The sequence below is a fragment of the Aedes aegypti genome, chromosome 3 (assembly GCF_002204515.2).
Source record: "Aedes aegypti strain LVP_AGWG chromosome 3, AaegL5.0 Primary Assembly, whole genome shotgun sequence".
Taxonomy (NCBI): Eukaryota; Metazoa; Arthropoda; class Insecta; order Diptera; family Culicidae; genus Aedes; species Aedes aegypti.
Window position 1 is genome coordinate 264,212,300 of NC_035109.1, and position 17,727 is coordinate 264,230,026.

Consider the following 17,727-nt stretch of genomic DNA (forward strand, 5'->3'; position numbering starts at 1 on the left):
TATAGATGCCACGAGTACGGTCATCTTGCTAGATTCTGCAATTTATGCAGAAGGTGCGGAGAAGAAGGCCACAAGGCGCAAGCCTGCCGGAAGCCTCCAAAGTGCATGATCTGCGCTAACGGAGAGAATAACAGCCATGTTACAGGAGGGCTGCGATGCCCGGTCTTCATAAAGGCGACTGGACACAGTGGAGGCAATTCAAATTAACCTCAACCACTGTGACACAGCACAACACTTGCTGAGGCAATCTGTGGCGGAGTACAAGTGCGATGTGGCTATCATATCGGAGCCATACCGTGTCCCGGCCGGCGATGGGAACTGGATAGCAGACAACGCAAAATCAGTGGCGATATGGACGGTAAGAAGATATCCTTTCCAGGAAGTGGTACATCGCGCAGATGAAGGCTTTGTTATCCTTATCTTATGTTATGTGAAATTGGAGTCTTCTTCTGTAGCTGCTACGCACCCCCGCGATGTTCTATTGACCAGTTCAACGAGATGCTCGACAAGCTGACTGAAGAGCTCACAGACCGCAGACCAGTCATCATAGCCGGGAATTTCAACGCGTGGTCCATAGAATGGGGCAGTCGCTTCACCAACTCAACAGGGAGCAGCCTACTGGAGGCCTTGGCAAGGCTAAACGTAGATGTTGCCAACGATGGTACCACCAGCACATACCGTCGGGATGGCCGAGAGTCAATTATTGACGTAACTTTCTGTAGCCCTGGACTGTCAGGAAGTTTGAACTGGCGAGTGAGTGAGGAGTATACGCACAGTGACCACCAAGCGCTTCGGCAAAATATTGGTAGCGGACGGCAGTTGGAAAGCGATGCGATTCCATCAAACGTCGCAGTTTGACTAGGAGGTGTTTGTTGAGGCGTTGGAATTGGAGCGCAATACTCAGCACTTTACTGCGAATGAGTTGACAGCGGCATTAGCACGAGCGTGCGATGCAACCATGCAGGGGGAAGGTAAACCGCGACCGCTCAGCTTACTGATGGAACTCGACGATTGCCGATCTGCGTAAAAGCTGCTTTCGAGCTAGGAGAAGGATGCAGAGAGCCCGTAACGACGCTGAAAGCGCAGATCGAAGACCAGCGTATAAAGCGGCAAAAACCGCTCTCAACAGGGAAATCCGGCTCAGCAAGAAAGCCTGTCTGGAGGAGCTCTGTCGCAACGCCACAATATCCCCAACGTAGCTCTGAAAGCAGCAATCCAATCCAAGAAAACCCGGATATGTTCAGGATCGTGCTGCAAAAGTGTATCGAGGAGGGTAACTTCCTCGATATTTGAAGGGACGAAAGCTGGTGCTGCTGCCTAAACCAGGCAAGCCTCCTGGAAATCCTTCAGCATATAGACCGATATGTCTGCTGGACACAGTTGGCAAAGTGCTAGAGCAAGTAATCCTAAACAGGCTTACGAAATACACGGAGGGAAAAAACGGCCTGTGCGACATGCAGTTCGGCTTTCGGAAAGGTAGATTCACCGTTGATGCCATCCGAACGGTCGTGGAAGCTATGGAGATGGCGCGGAAGCAAAAGAGGAGAGGAAATCGGTACTGCGGTGTGGTCACTCTGGACGTAAAAAATGCCTTGAACAGCGCCAGTTGGGCCGCGATCGCTGAATCGCTGCACAAAATGGAGGTCCCAGAGTATCTTTGTGAGATTTTGAGGAGCTACTTTCAAAATCGTACACTGATCTACGAAACAGACGCTGGGAAAATCTGCACAACAGTCACGGCGGGCGTCCCACAGGGTTCTATTCTTGGCCCGGCCCTCTGGAACGCTATGTATGATGGAGTGTTGAAGCTGAGCTTCCCCCGGGGTGTGAAGATCGTCGGCTCCGCGAATGACGTGGTGCTCGTAGTCATCGGCGTATCACTAGAGGAAGTAGAAATACTTGCTACTGAAGCAGTAGACGCCGTGGAAGAATGAATGCGAGGGAAGAAGCTTGTGTTAGCCCATCACAAAACCGAAGTTGTGATAAGCAACCGAAAGGCAGTGCAGAAGGCGAGATTCTCGGTTGGACAGTGTACCATCGACTCAAAGCGGGAAGTCAGACACCTGGGAGTTATGATCGATGATCGGCTGAGCTTCAGCAGCCATGTCGATTATGCATGTGAGAGGGCCGTGAAGGTGATATCAGATCTATCCCGGATCATGCCCAACAACTCAGCGATCAGCAGCAGTAAGAAGCGACTACTGGCGAGCATGTCGAGCATGCCGGTAGAGGACAAAAGTCACCGGAAAAGTTGAAATGTGGAAATAGTATGCAATTTATCACCCAGTTATCTCACATTTCAGTCAAGTCTCGGGAATAACCGAAGAACGTACCCTTCCGCCGTAAAAGTATCCTCTTTTCTGCTGCATGAAGCATAGAGGAGGTTCGCCTACCGTCGATACTTGGATACGCTGGCCCTGTGGGTGACAGCACTGCAGACGAAGAGGAACCGCTCCCGGCGGAACAGTACGTTCAGACTGATGGCCATGCGTGTGGCGAGCGCGTATCGTACGAAATCATCGGAGGCAGTCTGTGTGATTGCAGGATTGATCCCTATAAGTCTTCAACTCGAAGAGCACAGCGAGTGCCACAGGGACCGAAGCACGCGGGGAATTCGGAAAAAAGCCAGGGATGAAACCATGAGGAAATGGCAACAGCAGTGGGATAGCGCTGAGAACGGTAAACATGGCTGCTTCAAGAATTACCTGAATAGGTTTGGACACGCAAGATCGCCGTTATGTACCGGGTGCGGCGATGTTGACGAAACCCCTGAGCACGTGGTCTTCGAATGTCCGCGCTTCGAGCATGAGCGAGCCGAGATGACATCCGTCGTCGGCAATGACGTTAATGTGCACAATATCGTCCAACGAATGTGTGCTGACGAAGAGAAATTGGACGCGGTAAACAGGACAATCGTCCAGATGATGTCTCTTTTACCACGAAGATGGCAAGAGGAGCAGCGGCACTCAACACAGCGGACAGCACATGGCTCTGAATCGTTGGGGCAGCCGGAATCGTCGGACCGACCTTGGCGGAATTTTCCCACATGGTCGACAGGATGATAGCCGAACTAGCTAATCGGCAGCCAGTAATGATAACTGGTGACTGTAAGGCATGGGCATCCCATACAAACTTTTTGGTATCTCCCTTCACTGGACAGACGTCCTTAGCGTGAGAAGAAGCTCCACGAATCATGCATTTAGCATCCATGCGGCAAAGTTTTGTACCATGACCCCTTTTTTTGGCACCAACGGCACTGAGTTGGGTTCTGGTAATTTCTTCCAGGTTTCTGGAAATGTTCCCATGTCATACGGACATCGAACATAAGTTTTGCTTTTCCTAAAGCTTCAATATTATTTAGTTGTTTTTTGTTAAAGTGAACTAAACAATATTCTTGAGAAAGTCCTTTCCGATTGGGTTCTATTTTTCATAATGCTTACTTGGACTGGGGAAAATCCAAGTAAATCATTTATTTCATTTTTGATCTCTTGTGACGGCGAGCAACCCTAGCCTCCTTGATCAGACTGCTCTGTTGCATATTTTCTCTCATGCGCATGTTTGACACTGACAGTTCGGAAAATGACATTAAACAGCACTATTGAATTCGCTACTATAACAAACTACATTGAATTTATGAATATTTCATTTACAAACCCGTGAACAGATCGCAGCAGGCTTTGCGCGCGTGTGGCTGCATTTTCAATTCGCTGTCACGTTTCATCTCGGGTCGCGGAAATGTCGAAAACGTTTCAAATGGCAGATGGTGCTGTGCCACCCGGCAAAAATATGGAAGAAAAGTGTTGATTGTGTGATGTGACGATAAGAGCATTAGAAATTGGCCAGAGTGCATGTGAATGTGAGATGCGAGATTGTGTGAATTGTAGTGCATATTGCGCGAATTTTCAGTTGATTTATTTATTTTTTATTTTGCCGGTGAGGAATTTAATCTTTGAGTGGCCTATGATTGGAAGAAAAGTGTGACTTTCGTGTGTCCGGGAATGTGAAAGTGAGACGCCGAACGCCCCGGAAATTGAACGTTACAATTAGTGCTCTGTGCAATGGTACCAATAAAGAACCTACAGAAAATAGTGATTTAGGAATTAATGTGCGTAAACATAAGTTCAAATGAAAAATATCTTGCAATACGAAACTGTGAAAAAAGTGGCATGGTGTAGCGATGAATGGATGCGCGACGTGAAGGGGGAAGAAAGGCCAACCCCACAGCTAAAGGTTGGGTCGAAGGTTTCCATGGTGATGGCAACGCCGCCTTAGATGGTTTTCGGTGAGATTGTTCTGAGAATTATGCTTGCAAAACAAACTAAATACGCGCCGGTTCTAAAGACAACATCTTTTGAACTGGAAGTGTGTTTGCATTGTCATTATCCATTTGATAACGGTAATGCATGAATGCGGGGCCCTTCGAATTGATTCATATTCACAGTTTTATGTTTATTATCATATAGCTGTGGCGAGTTATTCGTATATTATGTAAATGTATGTTTGTGTTTTGTGTCTCTTTTGTTATCATTCATTTATAGTATATGGTGTAATATTCACTATTTTATTTTAATACATTATTGCTAGTTTATTGTAATTCTATCTTATATTGCGATTTTTGAAATTTATATTGTATTACATAATATACTGTTTTATAAATCATTTTTTGCATTGTGTTATATTACATCATATTTGTTGCAGGGATCCAATTCCATAGGTTTAACTTCTTGAAACATTTTGAAGTCTACATATTGGATATACCAACTTAATGATTGCTTGGCATCTTTCAGCTCTTGGTTCATCTATACGTTCATCTGTATTACGTACTTATTTTGGGGTGTGCTCAATAAAGTTGAAATCATCATATTCATTGAATTAAATCATTTTTATCATCCATATATACATCATATATGAACAAAATTTACATTCTTATGTATATCTCATTATATTTATTTAATTTCATCATATGTTGGGATTTAGGAGGGTGCATCAGGGCATCATTGAAGTTGCAGCAGGACGATTCTCTTTTCCCCGCAGGTTTCGCGTAAGTGTGTCTGCTTACCGGTTCACCACAGTCCCTTTGGCTCTTCATACAACGGTATTATGAATTCAACTTAATAATGCAAATTGACTCTGCTATCCAGTGAAACCGCATGCAGAGCAAGACTCAAGCTAGGATGGTGAATATCTACATATATACATACATTGTTATTGTATTTTTTCAGGCTTGTTAGAACAATCGGTTATTATGTATTTAATATTAATCAACTTTCATTCATCGATTCTAGGTCAAACCATTGAGTTAAAGCACGATTTCCATTTTTTTTATTGTATTTAATTTTATTACATAACAATCGTTCAATTCAATCATATAACATGGGTGATATTGGGAGGATGCATCAGGGCATCATTGAAGTTACAGCTGGACAATGGAAGTTACAGCTGGACAATGGAGTGAAGTGCCAGCTGGAGTCAAGGGTTGAAGTAACCGTAACATCCTTGTAGATGGGTTCTTCTATCCCAACAGTTGTAATGGATTTGACGCGCCCTTCTCATAACAAACCATCCCGTGGATAACTGGATGACATGTATTGCAAATTTAGTTATACTTTCCGTTGGATCATATTATTGGAAGTAGATTCTCTATTTCCCGCGGGTTTCGCGTAAGTGTCTCTGCTTACGGGTCCGGCACACCCCATTTTGGCCCTTCATACAATGGTATGTTGAATTCAGATTGATAATGAAAATTGACTGAACTGTTAAGTGGAACCGCATGCAGAGCAAGATTCAAGCTAGGATGGTGGCTACCTACATACATACACATTATGTAGTGTTGTACTGTATCTACTGTTCATAGGTAATAAATAGTTATACAAATAATTCCTTTGGCTCATAAAATAACAGATAACTTTCATTCCTTATAGATACTAGTCCAGTGGAGGTGCACGAATTACTTATTTATAATTGGTTTGTTATACTAATTCATTGGCATAATTTCCAGAAGCATCATGGAGTCATCGGAGATACTAACATAATCACTGCTATTAATATTTCAGCATGTCGTTCTATTCCGGAAATTGTAATTCGTCCTTATTTTGGAGACTACCTAATGAGGTTCAAATCATCACATTTAAAGAATGGAAATTCTGAAACATCTATATTCATATCATATACAACTATAAATTCTATTTTATATATTTTACTATAATTATTTCATTTATTATATGCTGGGTATTGAGAGGGTGCATTAAGGCATCAGAGAAGTCACAGATGGACGATGTAGTAGGGTGTCAGCCGGAGTCTAGGAGAATGTGCCGTAACATCATTGCACTACATGCTGCTACAATGACTTTAATGTAATTGTCCTTTTTTACTACAGTAGGCTACAGCGATTGAAAAGAATCGTCTGATGTACTATTATCTTGTTTGTTCTCCCTAAACATATGAAAGCTGCAATTTTGTTTTTGATGTATCCGGAAACTTTATAAACAAATTGCTGATTTTTTTTATTTTTATTCAAATTATTTGTTTTTTTTTATCATTCTTCCTTCGACCAGCCTAATATCAAAATATATGTCGGCCGATATAATACTGCATGCATTCAGATGCTGTTTCACTGCGTCATATTTTATTGTTACTACTATTTTATTTTCATAATTTATTATCATATTATTATATATATTATAATCTGTTCTACTATAAAACATATCACTATTATTGAATTTATCATGTTTTGGGGAGGGAGGGAGCACCAGGGCATCAATGAATTTACAACTGGACAATGAAGTGGAGTGCCAATCGGAGTCAGGAGGAAGAGTGTTAGTCGTTCGCGTCTAGTACTTTTCTCTCCAACAGTTGTAAAAGATTTGACGCGCCCTTCTTCTAACAAACCTTTCCGTGGAAAGCTCGACAAGTATTGCAAATTCTAATACTCAATCTGTTGGATCATATGGCTGGAAGGAGATTCTCTATTTCCCGCGGGTTTCGCGTAAGTGTTTCTACTTACGGGTCCGCCACCCCCCTTTTGGCCCTTCATACAGCGATATGTTGAATGCAGATTGGTAATAAAATTTGACCTTACTGTTGAGTGGAGCCGCATGCAGAGCAAGACTCAAGCAAGGATTGGTGGCTACCTACATACATACATACATACATTTCATTTACAAACCCGTGAAAATATTGTCGGTTTTGCTGAAATATTTTCGAGTGAACAGTAAGACATATGAATTAAAACACAAACAATTTGCTACTATTTATTAAAACTTACAGATAATTTACACGTGCGCTGAGGTCATTGATATTTTTGAAAAATATTGTCTAAAAGTTTAAAATATATTTAGTAGAGCCAAAACATAAAGTAAGTACGCATAAAATTCGAAAACGATAGTTAAAATGTCTTAAATTAGTCATGCAATTTGTTCTTATAGCCTACAGTTAAAACCAAGGGGCGGGACAGCTTTGCACAGAGCAACACTTTGAACATTGAGCAAGCTTGAGTTACTCACATTTTGCTCAAAATTATGTGCGATTACTTGGATCTCAATAGCAACCAACATCAATAATGCGCAGTAGTCCATATGTCAAATCGTTTTTTCGACAATATCTATTAGTTCTAAATGCGATGTTCCTAATTCAGGTGTTCCAGTTGAAGTGGCCATGTGCCAGTATTGTGACATGTCAATTGATATTGAATATCTCGTGAAGGTAATATTCTTCACCCCAGCCAATGTAAGTCAACCGAAACCTTATTTGATATCAAAACTGATCAAAATTTACTGGTCCCTTATTTTTAGCGGTCTCAATTTCATACTGATATGAAATTTGTGTCGGTCTTAACAAAGGCAACATGAGCTCTAAGCTGAGCAGATGCAGTATCGCGAAGATCGCCTGTCTCATGCCAATGAAATTCAAAATAAACACCAAGCTCATGCGCGATCTAGTCCATGAGGTCGTCGTACATGCCCGGTACGAGAAGCAAGACATGGAATTGCTAAAAGTGTTCTAAGATAAGCTTGCACTAAGGTTCCTGAGTGGTCCTTCGGACATCCGCACCTGGAGCCAGGAACTGACTCACATCCAGTCCCATATGCAAAAGACCACCCCCAAGTAAATAGCAGCTTAGGTTCTTGTGTGTGAGAATTTACTGATCTCTACGTTTACAAAATGATGGATTACAACATCTGAAATCCTTCTGGGAGGAAAAAACACTTCTTTAATATCAATAAAATGTTCAATGTATGGTCATGATAATAAAATGATACATTGTGAAAGAATTCTAAAACTTGGATGATCTTTTATTTCACCTTTTATGAAAATCACACTTTGCGACGTAATACCGTGTAACAGCGGAGAAAAGATTCGAAGAATAGTTTAACGAACAGTTTGTTTTAAGAAAAGCCTGCCATTTCAGGGAAGATCTTGGTGCTCGATTTAATTTAGCCAGTTCATAAGTGATCGTTAAATGTAAACTAACAATCGTGCGTATATGTAAACTCCTACGATAATTGTGTTCGAAAGAAAAGCGATATCCGGATCAAAAGCAGTGTCGGAACTTAGAAAACAAAACTGCATTCATGAAAGCACCTCATTGACGTCATTGTTTCTAACATACTAACGACAGTTACAACACGGGTTGGCCAACTGGTGGGGAACGTGCCTTTGGAGCCGGCCTTCTGATACAACACGGGTTGCTATGTGCGCTTGATATCGAGCAACGAGAACTACTCAGAGTTACTCAGTATCGCGCTCAAGAGCTTGCTCAAAAGCAAAAGCTGTCCCACCCCTAGGTTAAAACTTAACCTAAGAAACCACACGCTAAGAAAGGAATCGGAAGAAATAAGAAAACTGAAGATTTGTGAGTTGAAGTTTTTTTTTTTTTTTTTATTTAGAAGGCTCAAGCGCCCAAAGGCATTACGGAGCCGGATTGCCAAATTTATTAACAAAAATATTTTATTAATTTGATAAAACACTACTGCTTGCGCAAATTTTTCTTCGGTGGTGATTGTAATTGTTCATTCGCCACGTTTGGTTGATGTTGTAGAGATAATTCCTGTTTGTACTTCGCTTGACGACTTCTCTTTTCCGCTTCACACTTTTCCCAATGTTCCATTTGCTCTCTTTCTCTCGCTCGTAAACTCTCTTGATACCGCCTTTGCATCGATTTTTCATGCTTGCGATATTCTTCTTGCCGCTTCCGTTTTTCCGCTTCGTGTTTTGCCCAGTTTTCCGCTAGATTTCGTTCGTATTCACTTTGATACAAAACAGGTTCCGACTTTGGATTTGCAATGGACTCACTTTCCGGTAGGACATCCTCTGGTTGAAGTACTTCTATAATCTCTTCCTCCAAAACTTCAATTGTCTCTTGTTCCACCGATACGGCCTGTGCCACTACGCCAGCGTAGGTACAAGGCTGGTTTACTGCTTCCTTCTTTCTCCCTTGTTGGATCCGTTTTTCGCGATTTGGACAATTGTTCCTTAAATGTCCCTCCTCTTGGCACAAAAAACACTTGTTTTTGAGTTGGTCGTAAAAAATCTTCGCTTTCCAACGAAGAATCTCGACCGTTGGAGGAATTGCCTTCTCTATGTTCATGTACATCCCTCGTACACCAGTAAACATGTGATCTAGACCGAGATCCGATGGGAATTTTTCCCGGACCATGCGTTCAACCTTTCCATATTCGCCTAGAACAGACGAAATATCTTCGTCGGTAACTTCGGGTGGAACATCAAAAATCCGCACATAACTAATGTTCACTCCAGCTGGCAACATATGAACATTAACCGATTTACCGTTGGTATACTTGAACTGAATCGTGTCCAATGATCTTCTTAATGCTCCCTCCATAGCGGCAAGACTTTTAAATTTGATGCAAAGACTTTTATCCTCTCCCATCTTATAAACAGTCTCCATATCCTTCACATCAGCATCCAACTCTTTCAGAAATCTAGCGATTTCATCCCATGCCGGCCGCGGAGCCGACAAAGGGAAGCGAAATTTGACGGTGTTCTCAATAACTACACTCATTTCGATAAATGATTGCAGTCACAGATGAATCCAAGCTACGATCGAAAAACAAAGCACGCTTCTTAACAAAAGACAAAAACTGCTGTGTGTTATTTTATCACCATTCCGGGGACCGACTGCTGCTGCGTCTGATTGCGACGAGAGCAAAGGAAGAACTGTGTGAGTTGAAGTTAATAATGATAATTCGAAGTATAATCCTAACACTGAAATATATTACAGTTAAAATTGCCCTGACACTACAACCCGTGGTACCGCTACTAGGAAATTCAGTCCGAACATGACTTATAGTCACTTGAGAGACCTTTCAAGACGACTTTGAACAAACGTTCAGTTTTGTCGTCATAAGTAAAAAATTGTGCATCTTCTCTTCAAGATGTTTGAGAAGAAGTTCGCGATCTTTAAGAGTTTCCGGCAAAACGCGACAGTCTCCTTTCTTTGCGATTTGGAAGGAGACCTTGATTCCCCTAATGGAGTTCAAGATCTCCTGCCTAAATCCCCCAAATTCGGAACAACTGACTACGATAGGCGGCACTCTTTGCTTCCTCACTTGAATCAAAGAGCCTGGGCCAGAGACTGTTTTGATTTGGTGTTTTACAAAACTTTCAAGAGCAAAGAGAATTTTTGTACGCACAGCACGAAGGTACGATGCGCAGCGCACTGTGTTCCTGAAATAATTCCACCCTATCACCTCATAAAAATGTTCATTCCCCAGATAGTACTCACTGTCCCTTGCCCTTCTGCTGCTGCTGCTGTTGTTGCTGTTTCTGCTGCTGATGCTGTTGTTGCTGTTTCTGCTGTTGTGGTTGTTGCTGCTGCTTCTGCTGCTGACCCGCTGCAGGCCCGGATGATTCTCCGGATTGAGTTCCTCCTGCGGGGCGATTCTTCTTCCCCTCTGGAATACACAAGAAATTTCATGATTCTGGTTTCGGAACAATTCCAACCCGGCTGTTGAGGTGTGCCAGGCAAGAAACCACCCTCCAAATGGTAACAAGAAAAAAGTTAGCCATTTTCTCCAGCCAATTCACCGCATCTTATTGCGCCTAACTTGAACTTACTTTTCTTTCCCTGGCCTTCCATTATCACAATTTAGCACTTCTTCTGCTATTACGATTAGCGTAATCGATTGTGTATACAAAATTAATCACTAATTGAAATAATCACGGATTTATTATGCGATTTGATTTGTTTTTCGATAAAGTTTTAACTCCACTGGTTTGGTTGAAAATTTGATTCAAACTGATGCAATCTTCTCGATTGTTGTGGAAACATTTGACGTTAGAGTGGCTCTCTTTCAGTTTCAATCTTATCTCTTTCCAGCAACAATGATGAATGGATTTTTTTGTTTGCTGTCGCATCCTTCTCTTTCTAGCAACAAGGTCAAATGGGATTTCTTCTTCTTTCTGGCGTTACGTCCCAACTGGGACAGAGCCTGCTTCTCATGAGCACTTCCACAGAACTGTTCTTATGAGCACTTCCACAGAACTGAGAGCTTACTTTGAGCCTCTGGACGTGCCATAAATTCTTTTGTTCTTCTTACTTTTACTGTGCGCCGTGTGTTGGTGTTGTCTCGCTCTCTCTCACGGGCAACTTGAAAACAGGGCGCAAAGTAAAAGTCAAACGTTTTATATTTAGCTTGCACAGGCTCATGACCATTTTTGCATGCGAATGTCGTGTGGCAGGTACGATGATACTTTATGCCTTGGGAAGTCGAGAACATTTCCAACCCGAAAAGATCCTCGACTGGTGGGGGATTCGAACCCACGACCCCCAGCTTGGTCTTGCTGAATAGCTGCGCGTTTACCGCTACGGCTATCTGAGCCCCTTGTCATAAAGCAATCTGACGTTTAATCACCTTTCTCTTTCCTGCACACGCACGCATATGGATTGTTTTCATACGGAAACCGTTTCCGTATGAAAACAACAAACAAAAAATCCCGTTTGATCTTGTTGCTGGAAAGAGAAGGGTGCGATAGGGTGCGATCAACGTATTTTGACAGCCGGAGAGACGGATCTGTCACATGAAAAGGCCTAATAGGCCTTTTATTTGTTATACATATCCAGAGACATGGAACGCTGTAGAAGGGCAAGCAAGTTTTTCACTCTACACTGATAAAAAGGACATGGTAATGCTGACTATATCGAGGGTCAAATTAAAACCACTTTACTACTTGATTTTTGCAGAACATGTTGCATTATCAAAAGACCAAAACGATGGTCATGGTTACTATGTTTTGACAGCGAATCGACATAGTAATGCATACTATGCCTATGGTAATTAACAAAATAATGGGTAGTAGACTTTTAATGCAGGCTTCTTAATGAACAACAAAAACAAAAAAGTCACCAATCTGTTATTTATTTATTTGCATGTTTTTTCATTACATCTAGTATTAACAATGTTACGTACTATAGTCATAAATATACCAGAAGAACTGAGGTGTTTTGATCGCTATTAACAACACTGTTTGAATCGAATGTGACTACTGGAACAATCGAGGGAGCAGTTCCATTCCGGGACGCCTACGCTTTGTCGTGAATGTGGTCTAGAACAGCTACCGCGTTGTAAGCTCCTCGGGGATCTCCACATCCACATCGCTGTCAGGGTTCTTTACAAGCCGTTGACATGATTCCATCGCTTCTTGCCTCTTTTCCGGGTCCGGTGCTCTATCTGTATACCCCGCTCAAATCGATCAAAGACCTCCATCGAGTGCCAGTTTCCGAAATGAGTTGAAAATAGCCAGGACAAAATTTATTGGGCAGGTATGCAACATTCTTGTAGTTCAATTTACTCCCGAAAGTTCGATTTACTCCTATATATAATTCACAAGCTGGTTATTCTCGACTGATTTTTTGCCTGCTGGAAAGTGGTCACCTGAAAAGGTAAAACTTATGAACATATAAAAACAACCATCGATCACAAATAACTTACATTGTGTGCGAATGCATGCGCCGCTCCGTTTCATCTTATTGCAGGCACATTTATTAGAAAAGCAATTAAAATTGTTGATCTCGAACAATTTTTCTCCTGTACGAAACGGTAAAAAACTTCTAACTGCCTCAGAAGTTGCTCGTTTGCTTTTACTACGGGCCAAAGTTGAAGCTACCATGGTATGATGGTACTGTCAATTGAAACATGGTAATCACCACAATGTGTTTTGGTAATTTTACTATACACTGTAAACTCGGCATTACCCTTTAAAGTGCAAAATTCACCCATTTTTTTCTGTTGTATGAAGCTGTCAAAATAAAGGGTACTTTATGATTTTCCAAACAGGGTATTTTTTGCTCTATTTGACGTTCCAGGTGTTTACCCATTAAAGGGTGAAAATTTACTTTCGTTTCGGTCAAATAAAGATGCTGTTACAGTTTCAGCTAGTATAATTTGAATAATATTCAAGTGAAAAAGATGAATATATGAGTCAAATGGTAAGTATTCTTTTATTAACAAGATTTCATATCAATGAGGTAATTGGACGCCCTCTGGTAATAAATTTATTTCAAATTCTTTTTTCAGAGTTATCATCCAAAATTTTCATTTCTACATTTACACGGACGGACATGACGGGAATGCCAGATTGTAATAATAGAACATGAAATCTACCAGGAACTTGCAGCCCGAGAAAAAGAATCAGCATCAACGGGAAGATGTGACAAGACCCGGAAAAGATCTTTGAGACTCCAAATCAGCAACTATGAGTGCGCCGTTAGTGTTTGTTTATCAATACATATGTGCAAATTATTCTGAATAAAATATTTGATATTGTGCTTTCACACATAGGTGTTATTAGTTTGCTTTCTGATATAATAAATCAAATAATATATTTTATTGTTCCTGATAAAATTAATAAAAAATAGGGGTAAATTTACCCATTTTCATGTTTTAATAGATTCTTAAAATGGGTAAATTTTACTCCTTGTTTTGACGTACAAGCGGCTTACCCATTAAAGAGTACAGGCCATTTACTCTTTTTATGAGTTAAACTAGTTTCTCTCAAAGAGGGTACTTTTTTACCCTTTAAAGGGTACTTTAGTCTTACAGTGTAATGAAATATAGTAAAAATAAGCAAAATCCGATAGTTTGGAATACTACGATTTTTATATCAGTGTACACGTTAAGATGAGAATACCCATAAATGGGTATTGCAACCACTCAAATTTGAGTTCTTGCCATGTTACCCATAATATGAGTAAAACATACTTATAAAAAGCAGTAAACTTTACTCATATTATGGGTAAACAGCCTTTATCCATATTTGAGTGAAAATTTGAGGACTTCGCCATTTTTTATTGTCTTCGTGGAGAATACATCAGCTTATAGTGTATATTATTTTGTTCATTAACTGATTTCTGGTCATGATTAATTTAAATCGAATAAAAAACATATTAGAAAAGGTAAGCTACATTCGAATAGATAGCAATATGCCCAGAAGTCAATATACTGAGTACTTGTTTCCAGGCACAACAAGAAATCTCCTCCAAGAAACTCTTCTCTCGCCCTATTTTAATAACCGGGGAGCACATAATTCGGCCAAATACAAATCAAACACTGGTAAGTAATAAAATATTTAGTTACTCGATGTAATCATAGTAAAAGTGGTGTATTTGCTTTTTTTTACAGAATAGGATGTTGCAGAAGGAAGTACAAAGGCCGTTGAAGATCAATTCTATGGATATTCCACTACCGATCCAAGCTACCAGGACGACATTCTTAGAATAGTGTTGCTTCTTCATTATTATGGTTGTAAAAAATAAATACTTTGAGTTCTAATCATCGCAAATTTTCAATTTATTTGATTTTCTTCAGAAGGAAATAATTTCTAAATTACCCATAAATGAGTAAAGAAATCCTGTTTTTTTAATGCTGAACATGTACCCATATTTGGGTATACCTATATGATGCTTTACCCATAACTAGGTAAGTGCACTTTACTCATAAAATGAGTGTGTGCACTTTTCGGCGATTATGGGTAAACTTTACTCATATTTGGGTAGACTGATCTTAGCGTGTACACGGAGACGGAATTCAACTCAATTTTGGGTTGTTTCAACGCAATTCCGTAGTTGAGCCCAATAACTCAACTTTGGCTAAATTTCCAAGGTCCCCACTACACGGAGACGGAATTCAACTCAATTTTGGGTTGTTTCAACGCAATTCCGTAGTTGAGCCCAATAACTCAATTTTGGCTAAATTTCCAAGGTCCCCACTAGGTAGTTTGGCTTTAATTCCAATAGAAAAATATACTCAATTTTGGGTTGATTTAACGCAAAATTGAGTTCTTTCGACCCAAACATAAGAAAAGTTGCATTTACCCAAATTTGGCTTATTGGGCCAAAGTACCCCCATTGGGTAGATGCAGCTCTCTCTATTTTTGACAACATTCGTGTGGGAGAAAGAGAAAACCGAGAGATTTTGGGTTGAAACTATAATCGATATACTTAATTTTGGGTAAAGTAAACTCAAAAATTAGGTTAAAATATTTCTCCGTGTAGGTAGTTTGGCTTTAATTCTAGGGGAACGACACTAATCAATTTCGTTTTAATTTTCGTGCGATACGAACCTATTTATTTTGATATTCCAAGATATCTCCAGATTAAATCCATTTTATCGGATTTTGCACATTCTATCAATTTTCAAGGTTTTTAATAGTTTTTACTAATTTTGTGTTTTCTGCAGAGTAATTTTCACAGTAAAATTATGATAATCAACAAAATCATAAATTATCCCAAAAATCTCATTTAATGAGCTCTATCCGATTGAAAATCGCCCAATATCGAAATTTTTGCTTTGTCTGTGTCGGTGTATTCGCATCAATCATGAAAATTTACGTTTCTTCCTCCACGATAGTAAACAAGTGCCAGTGGCCGCTGCAGTTGCTGCGTAGGACGAAAATCCTTTGTTGGTATGCTAGCCCAGGGCTGCCACATATACAGACTTATCTGTATTACACAGATTTTTTTATTCTGACACAGATTCAATTTGTATGGAACACAGATTTTCTTTCAACGATTTTTGTATGGACACAGATTTTTTTGTATGGGACACAGATTTTCTAACTTGGTGGATACAGATTTTCTATCAAATCATCTGGCAGCTCTGTGCTAGCCTTGCAATATGCAAAACTTCGCCGATTTAGATCACAACTTTTTTCCAAATCCTGGTGACCAAAACCTTCTGGTAGATCCGGACTTCAATTTGTTGTATGAAGCGAAACTGAGATTACTCTCTAATGTAACTTGGGGGCATGCTACGACAAGCAGAGCTTGCTAAAGCAGATTTTGATATGGGGTAAACAGGTATAATACGGGGCCTTCCTTAGCCGAGTGGTTAGAGTCCGCGGCTACAAAGCAAAGCCATGCTGAAGGTCCAGGTCGGTCCAGGATCTTTTCACAATGGAAATTTCCTTGACTTCCCTGGGCATAGAGTATCATCGTACCTGCCACACGATATATGAATGCGAAAAAGGCAACTTTGGCAAAGAAAGTTCTCAGAAAATAACTGTGAAAGTGTTCATTAAACACTAAGCTGAGAAGCAGGCGCTGTCCCAGTGAGGACGTAATGCCAAGAAGAAGAAGAAGATGTATAATACGCCCCCCTTAAGGAAAAACTGCTCTATCGCAGTAGCAAATGCATTACTTCTATGCATGCAACTTTCTCTTGCCAGGTACAAGACCCTTTTAAGAAGCTCCTTCCGTAGAAAAAAGTTCCACAGAAAATCACTATTTCAAAGCACAGCTTTCAACGTTATGAAATTTGTGAACAGGCCCTTATAGGTATTTATACCATTTGGAAGGAGAATTTTTTATACCATTACTTTCAACTTATTCCGCTAACCTCAGCGGCGAGCGTCCAGAACAACTCTCGAAAAACCATCATAAGGAAACACATTCGGAGTATGCTTGAGACTCTGGTTTAAAAGCTATTTTTTTGATGGCACATCTATTCCGTTAGCTTAAGCGGGGGCAGGAGCGGTGCTGTTGCTGATGCTAGCAGGGCAGAATGATCTTCCAGGGCCTGGTGTTGCCGTTTGTCGTTCAAGAAGCTGAGGTACTGGGTCAGGCGAAGGACGGCAATTGGGTCCTAAAACTTTAAATGAATGGATCATTAAAATAACCAAAACGGCCGCTATGGAAAGCATAGATAGCGCCACCGTAGCCTTGTGTGTTTGACAGAACAGCAATGCTGTCACAATGTTAAATTCCATATACAGTGGCGCCTTTGTTTTGATGCGGTGAGCACTTGCAAAAACTACATTCAATGATCCATTCTTGTTTTTATTTAATATTATGAAAGAGCATGTTCTTTCAGCCACTTTAGCATTTTTTCCAGCTCAAATAACTGCTATAACATCTTTAAACTTTAATTTTAAAAATAGTTCCAAATATGAACCTTGACACTTTTGACCATGTTTGACGTTCACTTTGTCGACAAAAATGCCACAGGGGTTTTAGTTTCACCACTGGGATTGTTCCTATCTGACATTTCGGAAGGGACACGGAAAACAAAATATACCCAAAATTTGAGTTTAAACCAAGGGGTATGACAAAATCTCAAAAATCGATTTTTGGGCTTAAACAAACGATAATTCTCGATTACTTTTTCAAATCGACGTAAGTAACTTTCATATGGTTTTGAAAAAATTAATTCAGAAGAATCACAACCTGTCTTTTAAAACTGTTTTAAAATTAATCAACTTTTTAATTTTTTT

The 17,727-nt window shown here is 40.4% G+C and overlaps 3 long non-coding RNA genes across 3 annotated transcripts; 1 reads left to right on the forward strand and 2 right to left on the reverse strand.

Moving 5' to 3' along the window:
- Positions 1-10,795: 10,795 nt before the first annotated feature.
- LOC110679281 lies at positions 10,796-11,307 on the reverse strand. The gene is made up of 2 exons (XR_002502357.1): positions 11,077-11,307; positions 10,796-10,913 (listed from the first exon to the last, which is right to left on the reverse strand). It is a non-coding gene; the product is annotated as an uncharacterized LOC110679281 (long non-coding RNA).
- A 1,045-nt stretch (positions 11,308-12,352) lies between these two features.
- LOC5578332 lies at positions 12,353-13,211 on the reverse strand. Its single transcript, XR_002502257.1, has 2 exons — positions 12,951-13,211; positions 12,353-12,893 (listed from the first exon to the last, which is right to left on the reverse strand). It is a non-coding gene; the product is annotated as an uncharacterized LOC5578332 (long non-coding RNA).
- Positions 13,212-14,247: 1,036 nt separating this feature from the next.
- On the forward strand, positions 14,248-14,815 carry LOC110679430. The gene is made up of 3 exons (XR_002502483.1): positions 14,248-14,413; positions 14,478-14,570; positions 14,640-14,815. It is a non-coding gene; the product is annotated as an uncharacterized LOC110679430 (long non-coding RNA).
- Positions 14,816-17,727: the final 2,912 nt, after the last annotated feature.